Source organism: Pinus tabuliformis, chromosome 3_2, assembly GCF_031772625.1.
Source record: "Pinus tabuliformis cultivar Carrire ecotype Pingquan chromosome 3_2, CPIR1, whole genome shotgun sequence".
Classification (NCBI taxonomy): Eukaryota; Viridiplantae; Streptophyta; class Pinopsida; order Pinales; family Pinaceae; genus Pinus; species Pinus tabuliformis.
Window position 1 is genome coordinate 761,166,451 of NC_142302.1, and position 25,257 is coordinate 761,191,707.

Consider the following 25,257-nt stretch of genomic DNA (forward strand, 5'->3'; position numbering starts at 1 on the left):
GTTTCTCCTATGGGCCACTAACTTTTGGTGGGTAACAGTGCCAATGAGGACAAAAATATCTAGCACGCGTATGTTGCTTCTCAAAGAATGAGAGAAGAAGAACAAAAGGGCAAAGGAAAGGAGGCAGAGAAAAAAGAAAGAAAAGTGGAGAAGACACTAGAGTTGTACTACCAATGTTAGGAACCAAAACTTTAGAGGAGGGATACTCTGGATTGATGATTACGCAATCCTATAGCTGCAGTCTATAGGAGAATGGTAACCGGTCCCATCTAGGAAGAAGTTATCTCAAGTCGGGCCCTACTGGAGACAACAATCTAAAGAGAACCAATCACTAGTGAGGTGACCAAAAATATAGGGGACAAAAATTGAATAGGGAGAGAGAGGCAAAAGGAGAAAAATGGAAAAGATTAATTCTCATCATTGCTATGAATGATTAGCGGGTTATGTAAGGATTTCCAAATATAATAAAAAATCCCTCATCCCCAATCTTTGATTCAAAGCAATGTTGCATGGATTTATTGTATGCAATATGCCAACAAGTGAGTATGAGCAAAGAAAAATGAAATGGGAAGATTTGAAAATGAAATAGGAAATGAAATAAATATCCCTAGCTAGAATTTGATGACTTGTTGGAGTGAGGGGCACCTATGAACCATTTCATCACTTGCTTGATGCAAATTGATCATTCTTGGAGGTTAATCATTTTCGAGAGTTTTTATTCCCACAAGTATGGGTTATTTTGGCATTTTTATTATGCTTTTGAGCTATCTCAAGATCGGCTAACATATTTGTATACTTCTATAATGTCCCTTCCGAAATTAAATTGTTACAGGTTTATTTATTCTACAATTTTGACAATTTGGGAGGCCATGGGACCCATGTGATTTTTGGGAAAGACTTGGGAAGGGAAAAGGGGCTGAAATGTTTTGTTGGTATAGCATGTGGGCCACCCACATGAGGAAATACGCACCACCTTAGAGGGATGTTCGAATGACTAAGGAGGGAAAGTGAAATTGCTAGTTGGAGGGGGCCCACATGGGAAAAGAGGCCTACGAATTATAAACAGAGGAGGCTCAGCCTCATTCGACATTTTTGGACATATTGAACTCAATCTTAGTTGCTCTAGCAGCTTAGCTGGGTCACCTGCTGTTTAGCAAGAGTTCTCCAAGCAGATAACTCACCCTCTCTTCGGTGGACCACGAGTGCCACCCTAGTGAGGTTTCTTTCTATCATTTCGGGAGATTGCAAGTGGATATTCAGAGCTCCCAACGTAGCCATCATTCAGTCAATGCGTACTCCAGAAAGACATAGTAGTGGAATACGCAGGAGATCATTCAGTGGCCTTCCGAGGAGCAATTGCTGGAGGAGTTTTGGAGAAGGTAGTACAGGGGAAGACTAGCCTTTAGGAGGATTTTGGGAGCTGGAGATTTCTATTTGGGAGCAGTGTGATTGCCAGCACTAAGGACCAGTGTAGGAATTCATCACTAGGTACACGTGGGGGATTCGTGGCTCAGTTGTGGAGTGAGTAATTGTTGAGAGAGATAAGGGGAAGTTCGCGGAAGATTATCTCAACCATTTTGCTGTGTTTTGGAGGTCTTATTATGGATTTATAGGCAAGTCGTACACTTCAGCAATTTGAGGAGGGCGCGACACTTGGGAGGACGAATTTCCGAGGTCAAAACCAGGCCAAACACTTTCCGGGTTTTGGTGGGTTTTGGCTGAGGAGCTTAGGGCTAATTTTTTAGAATTTTCCCGGAAGATCTGATGGGTCAAATAGAGATCCCAACTTAGCCAAATTCTAAAGGAGCTAGGGGAAATTCGAGCCAAAATTTTGACTTCAACATTTGGCCAATTCCTTCGTGGGTTGTTTTGTGTATTTGGTGGAGAGGCCCGGGTTAATTTCCTGGAATTTTCTGAGCATCGAAGGTGGGGTTTCCAGCAACATCTGCCCAGTAGACAACACAGTTTCACTAGGGCAGCGCAGGGCATCATTGTAGCAGTGATTGGTACCATTTGGGCTTGACATATTACCACCTGGGCTTGATCACGCTTGCCATTGAGGCAAGCCCAGGTGCACCACTTCCACATTATTGTACTTTTCTCCCAGATTATAATAAAATGGCTCAACCGTTGGTTATTCCTGGACATTTTATGGGTGTGAATTGAATGTTTCAATATTATGGTGTTGTATTTATTGTTTGCTTTGCATAGAACTATTTTTCCTAGTTTGAAACATTACAACTTCAAGCAATTTTTTTTGGGATTTTCTTTGTAAAAATATGAAAAAGTGACATATTTGCCATCATAAAATAGAGGGGGTCACTTTCGATTATTGATCATCATTCACTCACTTCTTCTTCTCTAGAGGAGGGTACATTAGCTCTTATCTTTCTTTTTGGACGTAATATGATCATTTATAGATTGAATTGTCTTGTGAAGGAAATTTTTGCATGGAAACACTTTTGGTATTCACGAAGTGATTGCTATTGGAAATGTGTAAGTTTATTGTCACATTTTGTTCCATTTTGCATGCTATATTTCTGAAATTAGGTCTTCTATGAATGCCATATTAACAAATGCAATATATTTTCTTGAAATCTTGATCCTTGATGGCGGTTAAAATTTGTTTTGCAAGAGTCCATCAAAGAAACTTGATTCATGCATCCTTTTACATCAAAATATTCCATATAGTGAAGTCACTAGTTATTTCTAATTGAAGAAATTCAATCTTTCACCCTCTTCATCCAAGGCCCTCTGTCATTGACCTTTCACTAATTGTCTCCATTGCCTAACTAGATAAACGCTCTAAACTAATAGGTGTTCATGGTTATAAATCTTCCTTTCTTCTTTAATTTCATGGTAACTAGGGTTAGCTTGGGTTTAGCATAAAATATACATTTAATCACAATTTTATGTCCATACGTTATTGCCCTATTGGAAGGGATTGCATTTAATAAATAATAAAAGGAAAAATCTAGCATTAATTGAATATTTTAACCTTAAAAATAGGGGTGATGTCTTGGTATTTATTGTTGTCATATGCATTTTCAGCCATTTGAAACTATTGTTTACTTAACCCTAGCTTGCCTCGTTCATATCCTATTGTTCCTTTGATGATCTTATTCCTTATAGGCTATTTTCTAGAGTTATTATATCCCATCGTGGTCCTTAAATCTGCATATCTTACAAACCCTAACTTAAATCAATGGAAATATCAAATTGCATGAACAACTATAGAATAATCTCCAACTATCCCAGACTAAAATGTGCCAAATACATAAGAGGGCGGTCCATGCCTGGGTATAAGAAAAATGTTTCTATACATGGGACAACTGTTATAACATGAGAAACACTTTATGTAGAAAGGAGTGATGAAACTAGGGCTCCCCTAGATCATGTGTATTGGTAGATCCACCTAAAGGCCCTTGCATACCTACCCAGCTCATAAACGACCAACATGGTGTCAAATCAATGTCACCAAAAGATAGTCAGATAGGAATTTAAGAGAGGACTATCTTGAAGATGGGTATTCAAAAGACAATGTGATCAACCGCAAAGGGACAAGATATACCACCTAGGTTAAACACTTCACAGAACTCATTCAAGCATGGACCAATATAATACATGAATACAACGAGGGCAACACTTTTGGATCAAGTAGTGAATTATGACTAAAATCAAATGTGTTAAAATATCCTCTAGTTCGCCTAGAGGTAAGGGGTTAACGTGATCAATACCTACACTTACACAATCGCTTGCGATACATTACAAGAGCTTATTTATACCACGCCATTATAAAAATGAGAGTCATCTTGGAGATGCCAACAAGCTAGAATTGAATATTGCCTTACAATTTTATAGGGTTACCTTGAGGAGTGAAGGTGACACCAACTCTCTAGGAAGGGCAAGAGATAAACAAAAGAAAGAGGAGAAAATGAGGGAGGCAGTGACATTGTTGACGCGCCATTAAATACAAACGATGGAAATGCCCATGCAAAGAAAGACATGCCATCAAAGGTGGAAGAATTCTTGAAATACCTATGCATTTTCAGCTATATGAAACTATTGTTTACTTAACCCTAGCTTGACTCCATAGCTTATTGGAACTTTGCTGATCTTATTTATTATAGGCTATTTTCAAGAGCTGCTATATACCATCATGTGCCTTAAATTTGAATATTTTGCAAACCCTAACTTAGATCGATGGAAATATGAAACAACATGAGAAACTATTTAATAATCTCAAAGAGTCCTACAGTTAAATGCGCCAAATACATAAGAAGGGAGTCCATGCTTGGGAATAAGATAAATTTTAATATTCCTAATGGAAAATTTAAGTGGATAACAATAACATAAGAGGAGTGTCCATGCCTGGGTATAAGATAAATGTTTCTCTATACAGCGGCAACCTTTATAACATGAGAAACACTTTATATAGAAAGGTGTGATGAAACTAGGGCTCCCCTAGATCATGTGTATTGGTATATCTACCAAAAGGCCCTTGCATACCTACCCAAGTCATAAACAACCAACATGGTGTCAAATTAATGTGACCAAATGATAGTCAGATAGGAATGTAAGAGAGGACTATCTTGAAGATGGGTATTCAAAAGACAATGTGATCGACCTCAAAGGGCCTAGATATACCACCTAGGTTAAACACTTTACAGAACTCATTCAAGCATGGCCCAATATAATACATGAATACAATAAGGAGAACACTTTTGGCTCAAGTAGTGAATTATGATTAAAATCAAATGTGTTAAAATATCCTTTAGTTGCACCTAGATGTAAGGGGTTAACATGACCAATACCTACACTTACACAAGTGCTTGTGATACATTACAAGAGCTTATTTATACCACGCTATTATAAAAATGAGAGTCATCTTGGAGATGCCAACAAGCTAGATTTGAATATTGACTGACAATTTTATAGGGTTACCTTGAGGAGTGAACATGACACCAACTCTCTAGGAAGGTCAAGAGATGAAAAAAAGAAACAGGAGAAAATAAGGGAGGCAGTGACACTGTTGATGCACCATTAATGACAAATGGTGGAAATGCCCATGAAAAGAAAGAAAGGGCATCAAAGGTGGAAGAATTCTTGAAATACCTGTGCATTTTCAGTTTTTTGAAACTATTGTTTACTTAACCCTAGATTGCCTCCTTCATAGCCTATTGGACCTATGTTGATCTTATTCATTATACTCTATTTTCAAGAGCTTCTATATACCATCATGTGCCTTAAATTTGCATATCTTACAAACCCTAACTTAAATCGATGGATGCCTAAGTCTAAACTTAGGAAATTAAAATAATTAAAGGGTATTAATCAAACCGAGGGCGAAACTTCTAGAGGAAGAAGGAGATCGAGTCCAAATGATCTGAGCCATTCATTAGAATCTAATATGGGCCATTGCTTACTCAACTGGAGGATTATAAGAAGGACTTCGATGGGTATTTGGAAAACACATCGGAGAGAGATCAAGATATCGATTTTCTCAGAGAGGGCAGCGCAAAAGTTTCTAGAGAATCAAACAAGGTGATTTCTTGCAGTGAGGGGAAGGGATAGTAGACTGGAGGAAGCTTTCCAAATCCGGGGAGTGGAAGGCAGAGATGAGATTCAGTGCAAGAAGTCGGGGTGTGAGACCAGAAGGCCTCGAGATCAAATTTCCAGTAAGTAGGAGGTCAGGAGAGGGATTGACACAAACTCCGGCCAGAATGATGCAGTTCTGCGTAGGGTTGACGCAGAGGCAGCGTAGGCCCAGTCAAGAAGCCCCTGATCAGAATCGAATCTCCCAGAACAGTGTGAGATTTCTCTCACTAACCTTTTTGCAAATTTCTCACTGTATCGGATAGCCAGTTGGGCATCCAACGAATTGTATCCAGAAAACTACTGCTTAATAATACAAACCCTCAGTTGCTGCAACGATTTTCCCGCATTGGGTTTTTCTGGGACATTTGTCCAAAAATAACGGTGTCATGTGTTGTCTATTTCTTTCTTGCTCAATTTCATGGTTCCGCATTTAATTTAATTGGTGAAGGCTGCAGTGTATTAGTTTCAATATTTGTTGTCGGATGCAGTAAATAATTTGTTCAGTAATTTAACAAATAGAAGATATTTAATCAGTTGCTGCAGTAGAAATTTGGGTCTCCAAATTTTCACAACACCAACTCTCTACGAAGGGAAAGAAACAAACAAAAGTGATTGGAGAAAATATGGGAGACAATGACAGTATTGAAGCACCATTGAAGACAAATGGTGGCAATGCCCATGCAAAGAAAGTAAGGTCATCAAAGGTGGAAGAGTTCTTGAAATACCTATGAATGTTGTAGGCAATAACGAAAAAATGTATCTAACTATGGTGCAAGTCTTGTGAGGACTAGTGTAGCACCAACAAAGATAAGATCTAGAAAAACTAGCACAACAACAAATGCTAAAAGAGGCAACACTAGCATGGAACAGGAAAGGGGATAAGTTTTGACAATGCTAGTAAGGTATCAATGAAGAAAGAAATCCTTAACACCAGGTCATAGCTAGGGAAGGAAAGACAAAATGAGAATGAGTCACTCTATCTATCCCACTTCATTATTGGGTTGCAATGTAGACTACCCATCAAACCTTCTTGCTGGGAATTACACATATTCTCAATTTTTACTAATTCTTCTCAATGCCATGAATTTCTTAAACGCATAAGAATTATTTCTACAAAGGTTCCATTTCCATAATTCAATTCAATGTAGCCATGTTATGATAGAAAGAAGCCTAACTACGATGGAGAGAGAATATTAGCTAGTATATGAAAATAAATGTCAAGATGCAATATAAGAAAACAATACCTGCACTTAGCTAAGAGTTTTAGATGCAATTCTAAAGCTATAACCCCCTCCTCCCACCTTTACCCAAGCTAATCGGTCCACCGGGGTAAACATGTGATGAAGTGTTACTGTGATATGATTCAAATCACCAAGTATAGTTAAGGAAGTGGAATCGACTAAACGAAACCAAACTGACCTTCCTAAGGAGCTATAAAACCTCCAAGAGCCAACCAACCCCTCCAGGTGTCCAACCCATGAGCAACTTGATGTTTTGTTGAACTAGATCCCCAGTCGCTCCTATAACAAGCCTTCCCTGCGACTCAAACCCTCCATCTGCTCCCATAGAAAGGTCTCCATGCGACTGTGGCCTTTGTCAGGCAGTTCTATGCCAACAACCCCAGATTCTGAGCCACTTTTTCAAGGTCTAGTTAGTTGGGGCACCTAGGGCATCAATTTACCAACAAGCTAGCCCTCCAAAAAGTTCAATCTCCTAAGGTCTCCTGCGATGGTGTTTCCTCAAGCTCTCCTCCAATTTTGAAGCCATTCCGTTAGTGCATTTGGGAGAAAAGCCAATCCCCAGATCTGGGATCAAACTTCATAGGCTCAAACCAACACCTTCAAGTGAAAATTGTTTGTTTGTTCCTTTTGTGAGGACGAATTTCCGAGGTCAAAACTAGGCCAAACACTTTCTAGGTTTTGGTGGGTTTTGGTTGAGGAGCTTGGGGCTAATTTTGCAGAATTTTCCCGACAAACCTGATGGGGTCAAACAAGGATCCCAACTCAGCTAGAAGCTAGAGGAGCTAGGGAGAATTCAAGCCAAAATTTTGACGTCAACATTTGGCCAATTCCTTCGTGGGTTGTTCTATATATTTGGTGGAGAGGCCCGAGTTAATTTCCCAGAATTTTCTGAGCATCGAAGGTGGGGTTTCCAGCAGCATCTGTGTAGCAGACAACACAGTTTCACTAGGCCAGCGTAGGGCATCATTGTAGCAGTGGTTTGTGCCATCTGGGCTTGACATATTACCACCTGGCCTTGATCACGCTTTCCATTGAGGCAAGCCCAGGTGCACCACTTCCACATTATTGTACTTTTCTCCTAGATTATAATAAAATGGCTCACTCCTTGGTTATTCCTACAACTTTTATGGGTGTGCACTGAATGTTTCAATGTTATGGTGTTGTTTTTATTGTTTGCTTTGCATAGCACTATTTTTCCTAGTTTGAAACATTACAACTTCAAGCAATTTTTTTGGGATTTTCTTGTAAAATTGTGAAAAAGTGACATATTTACCCTCACAAAATAGAGGGGAGTCACTTTCGATTTATAGATCGAATTGTCTTGTGAAGGAGATTTTTGCATGGACAGACTTTTGGTATTCACGAAGTGATTCCTATTGGAAATGTGTAAGTTTATCGTCACATTTTCTTCCATTTTGCATGCGATATTTCTGAAATTAGGTCTTCTATGAATGCCATATTAACAAGTACAATATATTTTCTTGAAATCTTGATCCTTCATGGCATGTAAAATTTGCTTTGCACGAGTGCATCAAAGGAACTTGATTCATGCATCATTTGACATCAAAATGTTCCATATAGTGAAGACACTAGTCATTTCTAATTGAAGGAATTCAATCTTTCATCCTCTTCATCCAAGGCCCTTTATCATTGACCTTTCACTAATTGTCTCCATTGCCTAACTAGATAAAGGCTCTAAACTAATAGGTGTTCATGCTTATAAATCTTCCTTTGTTCTTTGATTTCATGGTAACTAGGGTTGGTTTGGGTTTAGCTTAAAATATACATTTAATCACAATTTTATGTCCATACGTTATTGCCCTATTGGAAGGGATTTCATTTAATAAATAATAAAGGAAAAATATAGCATTAATTGAATATTTTAACCTTAAAATTAGGGCTGATGTCTTGGTAATTATTGTTGTCATATGCATTTTCAGCCATTTGAAACTATTGTTTACTTAACCCTAGCTTCCCTCGCTCATATCCTATTGTTCCTTTGATAGGAATGTAAGACAAGACTATCTTGAAGATGGGTATTCAAAGGACAATGTGATCCACCGCAAAGGACCTAGATATACCACCTAGGTTAAACACTTCACAGAACTCATTCAAGCATGGCCCATTATAATACATGAATACAACAAGGAGAACACTTTTGGCTCAAGTAGTGAATTATGATTAAAATCAAATGTGTTAAAATATCCTTTAGTTACGCCTAGAGGTAAGGGGTTAACATGATCAATACCTACACTTACACAAGTGCTTGCGATATATTACAAGAGCTTATTTATACCACGCCATTATAAAAATGAGAGTCATCTTGGAGATGCCAACAAGCTATATTTTAATATTTCCTTACAATTTTATAGGGTTACCTTGAGGAGTGAAGGTGACACCAACTCTCTAGGAAGGGCAAGAGATGAAAAAAAGAAAGAGGAGAAAATAAGGGAGGCAGTGACACTGTTGATGCACCATTAAAGACAAACGGTGGAAATGCCCATGCAAAGAAAGAAAGGGCATCAGAGGTGGAAGAATTCTTGAGATACCTGTGCATTTTCAGCTATCTGAAACTATTGTTTACTTAACCCTAGCTTGCCTCCTTCATGGCCTATTGGACCTCTGTTGATCTTATTCATTATAGTCTATTTTCAAGAGCTGCTATATACCATCATGTGCCTTAAATTTGCATATCTTAAAAACCCTAACTTAAATCGATGGAAATATGGAACAACATGAGCAACTATTTAATAATCTCAAAGGGTCCTACACTTAAATGTGCCAAATACATAAGAAGGGAGTCCATGCTTGGGTATAAGATAAATTGTAATATTCTAATGGGAAAATTAAGTGGATAACAGTAACATAAGAGGAGGGTCCATTCCTGGCTATAAGTTAAATGTTTCTCTATACATGCCTGGGTATAAGTTAAATGTTTCTCTATACATGCGGAAACCTTTATAACATGAGAAACAATTTATATAGAAAGGAGTGATGAAACTAGGGCTCCCCTAGATCATGTGTATTGGTAGATCCACCTAAAGACGCTTGCATACCTACTCAAGTCATAAAGGACCAACATGGTGTCAAATTAATGTCACCAAAAGATATTCAAATAGGAATGTAAGAGAGGACTATGTTGAAGACAGGTATTCAAAAGACAACGTGATCGACCACAAAGGGTCTAGATATACCACCTAGGTCAAACACTTCATAGAACTCATTCCTCGCTAAGAGGGAGTGTTGATTTCTGGTAGCATCGAATGTGCTCTAAGCCTCAAAATTTGAAGGGAGGCTTGGACACATGTATTCGAAAATACCTAGAAATGCTTTTGCGAAATTCCACCCAGAGACATTTTTATTAAAATAATTAATTATTTTTAATGGATGCCTAAGTCTAAACTTAGGAAACTAAAATAATTAAAGGGTATTAATCAAACTAATGGCGCAACTTCTAAAAGAAGAAGGAGATCGAGTCCAAATGATCTAAGCCATTGATTAGAATCTAATATGGGCCATTGATCACTCAACTGGAGGATTATAAGAAGGACTTCGATGGGTATTTGGAAAACACATCGGAGAGAGATCAAGATATCAATTTTCTCAGAGAGGGCAGCGCAAAAGTTTCTAGACAATCAATCAAGCTGATTTCTTGCAATGAGGGGTAAGGATAGTAGACTGGAGGAAGCTTTCCAGATCCGGGGAGTGCAAGGCAGATACGAGATTCAATGCAAGAAGACACAGTGTGAGACCAGAAGGCCTCGAGATCAATTTTCCAGTAAGTAGGAGGTCAGCAGAGGGATTGATGTAAAGCCCAGCCAGAGTGACACAGTTCTGCGTAGGGTTGACGCAGAAGCTTCATAGAGGCAGTGTAGGCCCAGTCAACAAGCCCCTGATGAGAATCGAATCTCCCAGAACATTGTGATATTTCTCTCAATAACCTTTTTGCCAATTTCTCTCTGTATCGGATAGCTAGTTGGGCATCCAATGAATATCCATAAAACTACTGCTTAATAATATAAACCCTTAGCTGCTGCAACGGTTTTCCCGCATTGTGTTTTTCTGGGGACATTTGTCCAAAAATAACGGTGTCATGTGTTGTGTATTTCTTTCTTGCTCAGTGTTGTGTTTCAGCATTTAATTTAATTGGTGAAGGCTGCAGTGTATTAGTTTCAATATTTGTTGTAGGATGCAGTAAATAATTTGCTCAGTAATTTAACAAATAGAAGATACTTAATCAGTTGTTGCAGTAGAAATTTGGATCTCCAAATTTTCACAACACCAACTCTTTACGAAAGGAAAGAGAGAAAAAAAAGCGATTGGAGAAAATAAGGGAGACAGTGACACTGTTGAAGCACCATTGAATACAAATGGTGGCAATGCCCATGCAAAGAAAGTAAGGTCATCAAAGGTGGAAGAGTTCTTGAAATGCCTATGAATGTAGGAGGCAATAACGACAAAATGTATCTAACTATAGTGCAAGTCTTGTGAGGACTAGTGAAGCACCAACAAAGATGAGATCTAGAAAACTATCACAACAACAAATGCTACAAGAGGTAACACTAGCATGGAACAGGACAGAGGATGAGTTTTGACGATGCTAGTGAGGTATAATTGAAGAAAGAAATCCTTAACACCAGTACATAGCTAGGGAAGGAAAGACAAAATGGGAATGAGTCACTCGAGCTATCCCACTTCATTATTGGGCTGCAACGTAGACTACCCATCAAACCTTCTTGTTGGGAATTACACATATTCTCAGTTGTTACTAATTCTTCTCAATGCCATGACTTTCTTAAAGGCAGAAGAATTATTTCCGCAAAGGTTCCATTTCCATAATTCAATTCAATGTAGCCATGGTATGATAGAAACAAGCCTAACTACCATGGAGAGAGAATATTAGCTAGTATATGAAAATAAATGTCAAGATGCAATATAAGAAAGCAATACCTGCACTTACCTAAGAGTTTTACATGCAATTCTAGAGCTATAACACCCTCCTCCCACCTTTACCCGAGCTAACCGGTCTACCGGGTAAACATGTGATGAAGAGTTACTATGATATGATTCAACTACCCCAAGTATAGTTAAGGAGGTGGAATCATCTAAATGAAACCAAACTGACCTTCCTAAGGAGCTACAAAACCTTCAATAGCCAACCAACCCCTCTAGGTGTCCAACCCCTGAGAGAACTTGCTGTTTTCTTGAACTAGATCCCTTGTCGCTCCTATAACAAGCCTTCCCTGCAACTGAGGCCATCCAGTCGCTCCCATAGAAAGGTCTCCATGTGACTGTGGCCTTTGTCAGGCAGTTCTATGCCAGCGACCCCCGATTCTGAGCCACTTTTTCAAGGCTAGGACTCAGGCCTCTGCCTAGGACTTCATGAAACTTCCAAAAATGATAAATAACATTGAGACAAGGCTAATAACAAAAAAAATTGAACAAGGGCTTGATTAAGGCACTGATCTACCAAAAGGTGATGACCAAAAATCACATTCTTTCACCTTCTTCTAGTTCCAGCTATGTTGGGTCACCTAGGGCATTAATTTACCGACAAGCTAGCCCTCCAAAAAGTTCAATCTCCTAAGGTCTCCTGTGCTAGTGCTTCCTCAGGCTCTCCTCCAATTTTGAAGCCATTCTGTCGGTTGATTTGGGAGAAAAGCCAAGCCCTAGCTCTGGGATCAAACTTTGCATTAGCATCCTCAAGGATGTTACCTTATATGATCAAACCAACACCTTCAAGTGAAAATTGTTTCTTTGATCCTCTCCCCACCTTGTCTAGGTTAAGAACATCATTGGTTGTTGTACTCATTCCCCCTATCCTAGATCGGCTCCACTTGGTCCCATGTGGCCAAAATCCTTTGAAAGACAATTCTTCAAGAACCATCCGGGATACCAATTACAATAAGGATTTTAGGGATATGGAATTTACTTCATAAGTTATATCCCATAAACCTAACCCTTGAATCCTCCTTTTCATTTCCCTAGAAGGCATTGTACTTTGTTGAGAAAGCAAGCAAGCCTTATCCTTCTAACTCTTCTGGGAAAGGGATTATTTGGGTCACTCCACATCATTTTGATGACTTATCCTTCATCAGGGACTCCATAATATATCGGGTCTCCTCCCATCAGTGAAAGTCTGTAAATAGAAGGGAGCCTTTGCTAAGGTGACAGTGGGCTAAGTCTCCATTTGTTGCCCTTGGCCTAGCATTTCCCCTTTAGGAATCCCCTACTAGTTTGAGCGGTAACAAGGTGCTTGAATTTATTTTAGTTTTTGAAGAAGAAAAAATGCCCAAAATATCTCACTAATAGCATGGTTGCGTAGTTCTCATCAATACCTCTTCAATCCTATATTTTTCTTAGAAAAAATCCTCCTGGGTAAGAAGTTATGGCCAGTTGAAAATTAGCATTAATCGGGGCAAAAATTAAAAGGAAACACTATAGGGCCAAACCCAAAATATTAATTTGTTAAACATCGTGCAAGTTTCTTGAAGATCCACCATTGGACAGGGAGATCAATGGCCACAAGTACATGGAGTTGTGCATTAGTTAACATATTTTAAAACCATGCAAGTCTCAAATCAATCCACTGTGTCCTCAACAAATTAAGGTCAGATGAAGGAAATGATGCTTGATGTTTAACCAGTCCAAGCAGACCAATAGGATTATGACACGTGGCAAGGTTATATTAGTAGACGATGTTAGCATGTCGGCGAGGAGCCATTGATGCTGCCACTTGTCAAACAAAAATGGAAATTTCAGCTATCTAATGAATGTGTTTTGGGTGACATGTGGCCCCCTCTAGGTATGCCATGTGGTTGTTGTGACATTGTCAATGGCATTAGCATTTTGACACTCAATGATTCTTGGGTCTAGGTCATATGGGCATGGTCTTATGGCTTATGGAAACGTTGGCTCCGGGTTTAAAAAGTCGGCCTTATCGTCAATTGGGACAACCATGTGACCATAACAAGTCATGCGACTACGAGTTGAATGCAATGGAGGAGCGGCGACACATATTCGATCGAACAATGAATGAGTTTTGATATGTTAACTATTTGTGAAAATTTCGGTACAATGATCTGATGGTTTGGTTTGAAACCAATGTTATATATGACATGGTTTGGAGTGGTTTTGATTCTTTTCTATTCATTGTGGAAATTTCGCTATGAATTCGTAACGGAGATCTGGTCATGTCAACTCATTGGAAGGGTTTGAAGCCATTATAAATTTGCTGCACATGTTTTGAATATGGAGTGTAATCTCTTTCATGTGGAGGTCTTGTGACAATATTATGATTTGGTTTTATTACAACCCATCAACAAACTAGCAGAGATCTCATATATTGAGCAGAGCACGAAGTTTTGGCAGAGCTAAGTTTCGGCAAGAGTTTAAATTTAGAAAGGGAGTTCATATGGAAATATTATATGGTGGAAGCATATAATAGAGGTCGAGTCTCATTATTGATCGAGTGATATTTGGTTATGGTTATGTTTAGATAGTTCATGGCTTGTTGCTAATTTTTTTTTAACATAGTTTGGGTTCTATACATCGAATTAATCACTCAATGCATGCAATCAATTGACACAAGAAATGATTGCACGATGCAATAATAGGGAATCCTGATTGGCTTAGACCTTGACACATAGACACACCATAAGTTGATGTAAGCATTTAACACAATATGAATCATGACCCCACTCCAGGCACGTGGATACATGGCCTAACAGTACACAAGACTTGATACAAATACAAGAATGCCCAAATACAAACAAGCATAAGCACCCAATTGCATAATAAATAAAGTACCTTTTGATGAGAAGCCCCCCTTCCAACATGTGCTCTTGGAAGATGAGTGAGGTAACACATGACTGATGTAACTGGCAGAGGTATGAATTGCACGTCACATTGGCAACAGCTGGCTCTCAGGGGCTGCCAGCTATCGATTCGAAGAGATGAATAAGGAAAAAGTTTCTCCTATGGGCCACTCACTTTTCGTGGGTAACAGTACCAATGAGGACAAAAATATCTAGCACGCATATGTTGTTTCTCAAAGAATGAGAGAAGAAGAATGAAAAAGCAAAGGAAAGGAGGCAGAGAAAAAAGAAAGAAAAGTGGAGAAGACACTAGAGTTGTACTAACAATGTCAGGAACCAAAACTTTAGAGGAGGGATACTCTGGATTGATGATTACGCAATCCTATAGCTGCAGTCTATAGGATGTACCAACCAATGCCAATATTCAAAGGAAGTGACAGGAGAAAGGAGAATGGTAACCAGTCCCATCTAGGAAGAAGTTATCTCAAGTCGGGCCCTACTTGAGACAACAATCTAAAGAGAACCAATCACTAGTGAGGTGACCAAAAATATAGGAGAAAAAAATTGAATAGGGAGAGAGAGGCAAAAGGAGAAATATGAAGAAGATTAATGCTCATCATTGCTATGAATGATTAGCAGGTTATGTAAGGATTTCCAAATCTAATAAAAAATCCCTCATCCCCAATCTTTGATTCAAAGCAATGTTACATGGATTTATTGTATGCAATATGCCAGCAAGCGAGTATGAGCAAAGAAAAATGAAATAGGAAGATTTGAAAATGAAATAAATATCCCTAGCTAGAATTTGATGACTTGTTGGAGTGAGGGGCACCTATAAACCATTTCATCACTTGCTTGATGCAAATTGATCATTCTTGGAGGTTAATCATTTTCGAGAGTTTTTATTCCCACAAGTATGGGTTATTTTGGCATTTTTATTATTCTTTTGAGCTATCTCAAGATCGACTAACATATTTGTATACTTTTGTAATCTCCCTTCCGAAATTAAATTGTTACAGGTTTATTTATTCTACAATTTTGACAATTTGGGAGGCCATGGGACCCATGTGATTTTTGGGAAAGACTTGGGAAGGGAAAAGGGGCTGAAATGTTTTGTTGGCATAGTGTGGGGGCCACCCACATGAGGAAATACGCACCACCTTAGAGGGAAGTTCGAATGACTGAGGGAAAGTGAAATTTCTAGTTGGAGGGGGGCCACATGGGAAAAGAGTCCCACGAATTATAAACAAAGGAGTTTCAACCTCATTTGGCATCTTTTGGACATATTGAACTCAATCTTAGTTGCTCTAGCAGCTTAGTTGGGTCACCCGCTATTTAGCATGAGTTCTCCAAGCGGATAACTCACCCTCTCTTCAGTGGACCACGAGTGCCACCCTTGTGAGGTTTCCTTCTATCATTTCGGGAGATTGCAGGTGGATATTCAGAGCTCCCAACGCAACCATCATTCAGTCAGTGTGTACTCCAGAAAGACACAGTAGTGGAATATGCAGGAGATCATTCAGTGACCTTCCGGGGAGCAATTGTCAGAGGAGTTTTGGAGAAGGAAGTACAGGGGAAGACTAGCCTTTAGGAGGATTTTGGGAGTTGGAGATTTCTATTTGGGAGCAGTGTGATTGCCAGCACTAAGGACCAGCGCAGGAATTCATCACAGGGTACACGTGGGGGTTCGTGGGTCAGTTGTGGAGCGAGTATTTGTCGGGAGATATAAGGGGAAGTTCGCGGAACATTATCTCAACCATTTTGCTTTGTTTTGGAGGTCTTATTATAGATTTACAGGCAGGTCGTACTCTTCAGCAATTTGAGGAGGGTGCTACTCTTAGGAGGACGAATTTCCAAGGTCAAAACCAGGCCAAACACTTTCCAGGTTTTGGTGGGTTTTGGTTGAGGAGCTTGGGGCTAATTTTGCAGAATTTTCCCGGCAGATCTGAGGGGTCAAATAGGGATCCCAACTCAGCCAGAAACTAGAGGAGTTAGGGGAAATTCGAGCCAAAATTTCGACATCAACATTTGGCCAATTCCTTCATGGGTTGTTCTGCGTATTTGGTGGAAAGGCCTGAGTTAATTTCCCGGAATTTTCTGAGCATCGGAGGTGGGATTTCCAGCAGCATCTGCGCAGCAGACGGCACAGTTTCACTAGGGCAGCGCAGGGCATCATTGTAGCAGTGATTTGCGCCATTTGGGCTTGACATATTACCACCTGGGCTTGATCACGCTTGCCATTGAGGCAAGCCCAGGTGCACCACTTCCACATTATTGTAATTTTCTCCCAGATTATAATAAAATGGCTCAACCATTGGTTATTCCTGGACATTTTATGGGTGTGCACTGAATGTTTCAATATTATGGTGTTGTTTTTATTGTTTGCTTTGCATAGAACTATTTTTCCTAGTTTGAAACATTACAACTTCAAGCAATTTTTTTTGGGATTTGCTTGTAAAAATATGAAAAAGTGACATATTTACCCTCATAAAATAGAGGGGAGTCACTTTCAATAGTTGATCATCATTCACTCACTTCTTCTTCTCTAGAGGAGGGTACATTAGCTCTTATCTTTCTTTTTGGACGTAATATGATCATTTATAGATCGAATTGCCTTGTGAAGGAGATTTTTGCATGGAAAGACTTTTGGTATTCGCGAAGTGATTCCTATTGGAAATGTGTAAGTTTATTGTCACATTTTCTTCCATTTTGCATGCTGTATTTATGAAATTAGGTCTTCTATGAATTCCATATTAACAAGTGCAATATATTTTCTTGAAATCTTGATCCTTCATGGCATGTAAAATTTGTTTTGCAAGAGTCCACCAAAGGAACTTGATTCATGCATCCTTTGACATCAAAATATTCCATATAGTGAAGTCACTAGTCATTTCTAATTGAAGAAACTCAATCTTTCATCCTCTTCATCCAAGGCCCTCTGTCATTGACCTTTCATTAATTGTCTCCATTGCCTAACTAGATAAAGGCTCTAAACTAATAGGTGTTCATGATTATAAATCTTCCTTTATTCTTTAATTTCATGGTAACTAGGGTTGGTTTGGGTTTAGCTTAAATATACATTTAATTGCAATTTTATGTCCATACGTTATTACCCTATTGGAAGGGATTGCATTTAATAAATAATAAAAGGAAAAATCTAGCATTAATTGAATATTTTAACCTTAAAATTAGGGCTGATGTCTTGGTATCCTATCTTGCCTCGTTCATATCCTATTGTTCCTTTGATGATCTTATTCCTTATAGGCTATTTTCTAGAGCTATTATATCCCATCGTGGTCCTTAAATCTGCATATCTCACAAACCCTAACTTAAATCAATGGAAATATCAAATTTCATGAACAACTATAGAATAATCTCCAACTATCCCAGACTAAAATGTGCCAAATACATAAGAGGACGGTCCATGCGTGGGTATAAGAAAAATGTTTTTCGATACATGGGACAGTCGTTATAACATGAGAAACACTTTATATAGAAAGGAGTGTTGAAACTAGGGCTCCCCTAGATCATGTGTATTGGTAGATCCACCTAACGGCCCTTTCATACCTACCCAAGTCATAAACGACCAACATGGTGTCAAATCAATTCCACCCAGAGACATTTTTATTAAAATAATTAATTATTTTTAATGGATGCCTAAGTCTAAACTTAGGAAATTAAAATAACTAAAGGGTATTAATCAAACTGAGGGCGAAACTTCTAAAAGAAGAAGGAGATCGAGTCCAAATGATTTGAGCCATTGATTAGAATCTAATATGAGCCATTGATTACTCAATTGGAGGATTATAAGGACTTTGATGGGTATTTGGAAAACACATCGGAGAGAGATCAAGATATCGATTTTCTCAGAGAGGGCAGCGCAAAAGTTTCTAGAGAACAGATCAAGGTGATTTCTTGTAGTGAGGGGCAGGGATAGTAGACCGGAGGAAGCTTTCCAGATCTGGGGAGTGCAAGGCAGAGATGAGATTCAGTGCAAGAAGTCGGGGTGCGAGACTGGAAGGCCCCAAGATCAAATTTCCATTAAGTAGGAGGTTAGGAGAGGGATTGACACAGAGCCCAGCTAGAGTGACGCAGTTCTGCGTAGGGTTAACCAATGAAACTGTGCAGAGGCAGCATAGGCCCAGACAACAAGCCCCTAATCAGAACCGAATCTCCCATAACAGTGTGAGATTTCTTTCACTAACCTTTTTGCCAATTTCTCTCTGTATCGGATAGCCAATTGGGCATCCAACAAATTGTATCCAGAAAACTACTGCTTAATAATACAAACCCTCAGTTGTTGCAATGGTTTTCCTGCATTGGGTTTTTCTGGGGACATTTGTCCAAAATAACGGTGTCAAGTGTTGAGTATTTTTTTCTTGCTCAGTTTCTTGTTTCCGCATTTAATTTAATTAGTGAAGGCTGCAGTGTATTAGTTTCAATATTTGTTGTAGGATGCAGTAAATAATATGTTCAATAATTTAACAAATACAAGATACTTAATCAGTTGCTGCAGTAGAAATTTGGGTCTTCAATTTTTCACAACACCAACTCTCTACAAAGGGAAAGAGACAAACAAAACCGATTGGAGAAAATAAGGGAGACAGTGACACTGTTGAAGCACCATTGAAGACAAATTGTGGCAATGCCCATGCAAAGAAAGTAAGGTCATCAAAGGTGGAAGAGTTCGTGAAATACTTATGAATGTAGGAGGCAATAACGACAAAATGTATCTAACTATGGTGCAAGTGTTGTAAGGACTAGTGAAGCACCAACAAAGATGAGATCTAGAAAAACTAGCACAACAACAAATGCTGCAGGAGGCAAGACTAGCATGGAACAGGAAAGGGAATGAATTTTGACGATACAAGTCAGGTATCAATGAAGAAAGAAATCCTTAACACCAGTACATAGCTGGGGAAGGAACGACAAAATGAGAATGAGTCACTCAAGCTATCCCACTTCATTATTGGGTTGCAACGTAGACTACCCATCAAACCTTCTTGCTGGGAATTACACATATTCTCAATTGTTACTAATTCTACTCAATGCCATGAATTTCTTAAACGCATAAGAATTATTTCCGCAAAGGTTCCATTTCCATAATTCAATTCAATGTAGCCATGGTATGATAGAAACAAGCCTAACTACCATGGAGAGAGAATATTAGCTAGTATATGAAAATAAATGTCAAGATGCAATATAAGAAAGCAATACCTGCACTTACCTAAGAGTTTTACATGTAATGCTAGAGCTATAGCACCCTCCTCCCACCTTTACCAAAGCTAACCGGTCCACTGGGGTAAACATGTGATGAAGAGTTACTATGATATGATTCAACTCCCCAAGTATAGTTAAGGAAATGAAATAAATATCCCTGGCTAGAATTTGATTATTTGTTGGAGTGAGGGGCACCTATGAACCATTTCATCACTTGCTTGATGCAAATTGATAATTCTTGGAGGTTAATCATTTTCGAGAGTTTTTATTCCCACAAGTATGGGTTATTTTGGCATTTTTACTATGCTTTTGAGCTATCTCAAGATCGGCTAGCATATTTGTATACTTCTGTAATGTCCCTTCCGAAATTAAATTGTTACAAGTTTATTTATTCTACAATTTTGACAATTTGGGAGGCCATGGGACCCATGTGATTTTTGGGAAAGACTTGGGAAGGGAAAAGGGGCTGAAATTTTTTGTTGGCATAGCGTGGGGGCCACCCACATGAGGAAATACGCACCACCTTAGAGGGAAGTTCGGATGACTGAGGGAAAGTGAAATTTCTAGTTGGAGGGGGCCCACATGGGAAAAGAGGCCCACGAATTATAAATAGAGGAGGCTTAGCCTCATTTGGCATCTTTTGGACATATTGAACTCACTCTTAGTTGCTCTAGTTGTGTAGCTGGGCCACTCACTATTTAGCACGAGTTCTCCAAGTGGATAACTCACCCTCTCTTCGGTGGACCACGAGTGCCACCCTAGTGAGGTTCTTTCTATCATTCCGGGAGATTGTAGGTGGATATTCAGAGTTCCCAACGCAGCCATCATTCAGTCAGTGCGTACTCCAAAAAGACGCGGTAGTGGAATACGCAGGAGATCATTCAGTGGCCTTCCGGGGAGCAATTGCAGGAGGAGTTTTTGAAAAGGAAGTACAGGGGAAGACTAGCCTTTAGGAAGATTTTGGGAGCAGGAGATTTTCGTTTGGGAGTAGTGCGATTGCCAACACTCGGACCAGTGCAGGAATTCATCACTGGGCACACGTGCGGGATTCGTGGGTCAATTGTGGAGCGAGTATTTACCGGGAGAGATAAGGGGAAGTTTGGGGAAGATTATCTCAGCCATTTTGGTGTGTTTTGGAGGGCTTATTATGGATTTATAGGTAGGTCGTACACGTCAGCAATTGGAGGAGGGCGAAACCCTTGGGACGACAAATTTCCGAGGTCAAAACCAGGCCAAACACTTTCTGGGTTTTGGTGGGTTTTGGTTGAGGAGCTTGGGGCTAATTTTGCAGAATTTTTGCGGCAAATCTGGGCAGTCAATCAGGGATCCCAACTCAGCCAGAAGCTAGAGGAGCTAGGGAGAATTCGAGACAAAATTTCTACGTCAACATTTGGCCAATTCCTTCGTGGGTTGTTCTGTGTATTTGGTGGAGAGGCTCGAGTTAATTTCCCAGAATTTTCTGAGCATCGGAGGTGGGGTTTCCAGCAGCATCTACGCAGCAGACAACACAGTTTCACTAGGGCAGCGCAGGGAATCATTGTAGCAGTGATTTGTGCCATCTGGGCTTGACATATTACCACCTAGGCTTGATCATGCTTGCCATTGAGGCAAGCCTAGGTGCACCATTTCCACATTATTGTACTTTTCTCCCAGATTATAATAAAATGGCTCAGCCGTTGGTTATTCCTGGACATTTTATGGGTGTGCACTGAATGCTTCAATATTATGGTGTTGTTTTTATTGTTTGCTTTGCATAGCACTATTTTTCCTAGTTTGAAACATTACAACTTCAAGCAATTTTTTTTGGGATTTTCTTTGTAAAATTATGAAAAAGTGACATATTTACCCTCACAAAATATAGGGTAGTCACTTTCGATTGTTGATCATCATTCACTCACTTCTTCTCTAGAGGAGGGTACATTAGCTCTTATCTTTCTTTTTGGACGTAATATGATCATTTATAGATCAAATTGTCTTATGAAGGAGATTTTTGCATGGACAGACTTTTGGTATTCACGAAGTGATTCCTATTGGAAATGTGTAAGTTTATTGTCACATTTTCTTCCATTTTTCATGCTATATTTCTGAAATTAGGTCTTCTATGAATGCCATATTAACAAGGGCAATATATTTTCCTGAAATCTTGACCTTGATGGCATGTAAAATTTGTTTTGCAAGAGTCCATCAAAGGAACTTGATTCATGCATCCTTTGACATCAAAATATTCCATATAGTGAAGTCACTAGTCATTTCTAATTGAAGATATTCAATCTTTCACCCTCTTCATCCAAGGTCCTCTGTCACTGACCTTTCACTAATTGTCTCCATTGCCTAACTAGATAAAGGCTCTAAACTAATAGGTGTTCATGATTATAAATCTTCCTTTCTTCTTTAATTTCATGGTAACTAGGGTTGGTTTGGGTTTAGCTTAAAATATACATTTAACCACAATTTTATGTCCATACGTTATTGCCCTATTGGAAGGGATTGCATTTAATAAATAATAAAAGGGAAAATCTAGCATTAATTGAATATTTAACCTTAAAATTAGGGCTGATGTCTTGGTATTTATTGTTGTCATATGCATTTTCAGCCATTTGAACTAATTTTTACTTAACCCTAGCTTGCCTTGTTCATATTCTATTGTTCCTTCCATGATCTTATTCCTTATAGGTTATTTTCTAGAGCTCTTATATCCCATCGTGTGCCTTAAATCTGCATATCTCAGAAACCCTAACTTAAATCAATGGAAATATAAAATTGCATGAAATACATAAGAGGGCGGTCCATGCCTGGGTATAAGAAAAATGTTTTTATATACATGCGACAACCTTTATAACATGAGAAACACTTTATATAGAAAGGAGTGATGAGACTAGGGCTCCCGTAGATCGTGTGTATTGGTAGATCCACCTAAAGGCCCTTGCATACCTACCCAAGCCATAAACGACCAACATGGTGTCAAATCAATGTCACCAAAAGATAGTCAGATTGGAATGTAAGAGAGGACTATCTTGAAGATGGGTATTCAAAAGACAATGTGATCGACCGCAAAGGGAATAGATATACCACCCAGGTTAAACACTTCATAGAACTCATTCAAGCATGGCCCAATATAATACATGAATACAACGAAGGCAACACTTTTGGATCAAGTAGTGAATTATGATTAAAACCAAATGTGTTAAAATATCCTCTAGTTATGCCTAGAGGTAAGGGGTTAACATGATCAATACCTACACTTACACAAGCACTTGCGATATATTACAAGAGCTTATTTATACCACGCCATTATAAAAATGAGAGTCATCTTGGAGAGGCCAACAAGCTAGATTTGAATATTGCCTCACAATTTTATAGAGTTACCTTTAGGAGTGAAGGTGACACCAACTCTCTAGGAAGGGCAAGAGATGAACAAAAGAAAGAGGAGAAAATGAGGGAGGCAGTGACGTTGTTGATGCACCATTAAATACAAACGGTGGAAATTCCCATGCAAAGAAAGATAGGGCAGCAAAGGTGGAAGAATTCTTGAAATACCTGTGCATTTTCAGTTATTTGAAACTATTGTTTACTTAACCCTAGCTTACCTCCTTCATAGCCTATTGGACCTTTGTTGATCTTATACATTATAGGTTATTTTCAAGAGCTGCTATATACCATCATGTGCCTTAAATTTGCATATTTTACAAACCCTAACTTAAATCGATGGAAATATGAAACAACATGAGCAACTATTTAATAATCTCAAAGATTCCTACAGTTAAATGTGTCAATTACATAAGAAGGGAGTCCATGTTTTGGTATAAGATAAATTGTAATATTCCTAATGGAAAAATTAAGTGGATTACAATAACATAAGAGGAGGGTCCATGCCTGGGTATAAGATAAATATTTCTCTATACATGCAGCAACCTTTATAACATGAGAAACACTTTATATAGAAAGGAGTGATGAAACTAGGGCTCCCCTAGATCATGTGTATTGGTAGATCTACCTAAAGGCCCTTGCATACCTACCCAAGTCATAAACAACCAACATGGTGTCAAATTAATGTGAGCAAAACATATTCAGATAGGAAGGTAAGAAAGGACTATCTTGAAGATGGATATTCAAAAGACAACGTGATCTACCTCAAAGGGCCTAGATATACCACCTAGATTAAACACTTCACAGAACTCATTCAAGCATGGCCCAATATAATACATGAATACAACAAGGAGAACACTTTTGGCTCAAGTAGTGAATTATGATTAAAATCAAATGTGTTAAAATATCCTTTAGTTACGCCTAGAGGTAAGGGGTTAACATGATCAATACCTACACTTACACAAGTGCTTGTGATACATTAGAAGAGCTTATTTATACCACGCCATTATAAAAATGAGAGTCATCTTGGAGATGCCAACAAGCTAGATTTGAATATTGCCTCACAATTTTAAAGGGTTACCTTGAGGAGTGAAGGTGACGTCAACTCTCTTAGAAGGGCAAGAGATGAAAAAATAAAGGGGAGAAAATAAGAGAGGCAGTGACATTGTTGATGCATCATTAAAGACAAACGGTGGAAATGCCCATGCAAAGAAAGAAAGGGCATCAAAGGTGGAAGAATTCTTGAAATACCTGTGCATTTTTGTTAAATTTAGGTATGTTCTATGTTAGAGCAATTTATTTCAATTTTCACAGTTAGCTCAATATCTTTTCCAGATTAGCAATCACATCAGCATTAAAGTAAACTGCAGATAGAACATAAATATAAATCATAGAATACAAGCCAAGATAAGAGGACACAAGATGTGGCGCTAGCCAGGGACAAACCCCAATGTGGGGAAACCCTTCGTCAATTCTTCTTATATGATCTTCAATAGTTTAGCAGAGAGAGATAGAGATAGTACATTTACAACAGAAGTCAACACTTTGACTTATCTAGATAAGAGCATAGATCATCTCCTAAGATGATGATACATGAGATCAGTTGAAGACATGCTGCTTCAACTGATTCTCCAAGGTGACTCCTTCACCTATCATAGTGCTACATCTCGTTATCATGTTGCACCTCACCGTGCTGCACCATGCCACACCCATCATCACAATGCTGGACCTCATGTTGCTGCTATCGCAGTGTTTAGCACTGTTGTACATAGTGCCACTGCTGCACCATGCTTACTGTTGTCCCAATGTACTTGTTGCACTGTACTTGCTGTTGTCCATGCTTTACCATGCTGTTGTTGTCCATGATTCTTCATGCTTGCAGCGGTCCCATGTTGCAATTGTCCCATGTGTCACCAAGCTTGCAGCTGTCCTAGTGTCATTGCAATTGTCCCATGTATAAGCTTGTTATATTTCATTGCTGCATGAAGACATGTAGCATCCAACCATGTAGCTGC